This window comes from Clupea harengus, chromosome 9 (genome assembly GCF_900700415.2).
Source record: "Clupea harengus chromosome 9, Ch_v2.0.2, whole genome shotgun sequence".
In the NCBI taxonomy this organism is placed as follows: domain Eukaryota; kingdom Metazoa; phylum Chordata; class Actinopteri; order Clupeiformes; family Clupeidae; genus Clupea; species Clupea harengus.
The window spans coordinates 23,406,047-23,408,546 of record NC_045160.1 but is presented as its reverse complement, the minus strand read 5'-3'; the positions used below and the strand labels follow the sequence as shown (position 1 = coordinate 23,408,546).

General features: G+C 49.1%; 1 protein-coding gene across 3 annotated transcripts in view; it reads right to left on the bottom strand.

Moving 5' to 3' along the window:
- Positions 1 to 2,500, bottom strand: part of si:ch211-137a8.2 (SPEC and KASH domain-containing protein) — a 33,681-nt gene that overhangs the window by 26,381 nt on the left and 4,800 nt on the right. The gene's annotated exons all lie outside the window — the stretch shown is intronic.

Sequence of the window (2,500 nt, the reverse complement as noted above, 5' to 3'; positions counted from 1 at the left end):
CAGAACTCTCAACTCAGCGACACCTCACACAGACAGACAGGTCCGGCCTGAGTCTGTGCCTGTGTCTGTGTAAACAAATTACAGTTGGGGAGTGTAGTTACACCCTATAGAGGATGTATGTATGAATGCGTATGCACACGTGAGTAAACACACATATAAATAAATATATACACATCTGTGTGTGTGGACATACACAAGTGTGTAGCCTATGTACATGTATGTGTGAATAGGTGTGTGTTTATAATAATAATAATAATAATAATAATAATAATTTCATTTTATTTGTAACGCACTCTTCATTCAGAAGAAACTCATGTGTACATGTATAGGTGTATGGAAGCGTGTGTGTGTGTGTGTGTGTGTGTGTGTGTGTGTGTGTGTACTGTCAGATAGGTGTGATCATTCAGAAAGCAGCTGTCCCCTTTTAACTGATCTGGACCCAAAAGCAGAACCAGGCCAGATCTGGGCCAGATGGGTTTCAGCGTCGATCAACGCCCACCGCCGTCTGCGTCGCCCTGCAGGGGGCGCCGAACAGACCGCGGGGACATCTGCGTTTCCGATGACAGGTTCATAAGAGAGACAGACAGACAGAGAGATAGATAGAGAGAGAGACAGACAGACAGACAGACATAGATAGATAGATAGATAGATAGATAGAGAGAGAGACAGACAGAGAGAGAGGGGGAGAGAGAGAGAGAGAGAGAGAGAGAGAGAGAGGCAGAGGGAGAGAGAGACAGACAGACATAGATAGAGAGAGAGATAGATAGAGAGAGACAGACAGAGAGAGAGGGGGAGAGAGAGAGAGAGAGAGAGAGAGGGAGAGAGGGAGAGAGACAGACAAGACGGAGAGAGAGAGAGAGAGAGAGAGAGAGAGAGAGAGGAGCCGAACAGAACAGATGTTAAGGAGGCAGAGAAGGGAGGTAGTGCTTGGAGGGGATACAGAGGCTTGATAGGTTGGTGGGTATGAGCAAGAGAGACAAAAGAATTGGGTGGGGGGGGGGGGGCTTTGAAAGAGAGTTCTTGCATGCATGAGGGAGGGAGGGAGGGATGGAGAGGAGGTAGAGAGAAGAGAGAACGAGCCTTGATTCTCATCCCTCCTTCTCACACCCTCCTCCTCCTCCTCCTCAACCCCCCTACCCCTGCTTCCTAAAAGCAGCTCACAGTACTCATTGTCAGCAGTGCGGAAAAAAAGCCGGCCCTGGCAGCGAACAAACGCGCCTTTCTCCCCTCCGAATGGGCAGCGGAAGACTGCGCTGGGACATCTGATCCCGTCCACTATCCATCTCCTCCACGGAGACAAAACTGAGAGACAGCCATACATCTCGCTTCCCTCGTCTCGTCTCGTCGTCTCGTCCCTTCCATTCCCTTCCCTTCCCAGATCAGGGGGTTTCGACACAGAAGAAGCCACACAATAGCCTCCCGACTTCATCTCAGGTTACATAACCGCGATAAAGAACGGGTTACTGAAAACTGACAACGAGACAGAGACGTACAGAGACATCGTTGACAGAGAATGTCTGTCTTGACAGTCTCTCTAATCAGTGCTGTTCCCTGGTAAACCCATCGGGTCAGTGATATGAGAGGAACTAAATAGCTATGTCCATGTCAAGTGCTCTCAGGAGAACACGATGGGGAGCATGTCAGCGGCACAAACAGGTCATAGCGTTAGCGTTCGTGTGTCCACCTGCCAATTGTACAGCACACACCTGCGGCCATACCCATTCAACAGGGAACCGGTATGTCTGAGAGAACAAATACATTTAGCAGGCGCTTTAATCGAAGCAATTTACAGAATAAATATGTTTATTTACTATGACTGGTATTGTTTGCTCCAACAGTATCCCTCGCAGGTGAGCCACGGGACCCGAGGACTGAAGGCCGACAGCAGCCAGGTCAGGGCTGCATATGGGCCAGATTGCAGATCCTGATTCACTTGTAGTCCGGAATCTTTGTGGGTCATCTGTGTATGTGTGTGTGAGAATGTATGTACATGTGTGAGTGAATGGTTCTGTGTGTGCATGGTCCGATGTGTGTGTGTGTGGGGGTGTGTGTGTGTGTGTGTGTGTGCGTGAGGTCCTGTGTATGTATATGCATGACTGTATGTATGTGTGCACGCTTCTATGTATGTTCCTAGTTCTGTGATCTACATGGTAGTATTGTGTGTGTGTGTGTGTGTGTGTGTGTGTGTATGTCTAGGTGTGTGTGTGTGTGTGCGTCTGTATGTATGTCTAGGTATGTGTGTGTGTGTGTGTGTGTGTGTGCTGTGAGGAATCTGTCTGAAGCCAGTTGGTCACACCTGCAGGCGGCGGTGAGATGCGGACAAGCTGATTGATGGAGGAGGAGTGACGGGAGGAACAGACGGCCCAGCCACAACACACACACACACACACACACACACACACACACACACTTTATCTCTCTCACATACACACAGAGTCAAACTCAGACGAACCCATACCCACTCTCTTGCTCTCTTTCCCCCTTTCTCTCTCATACACAA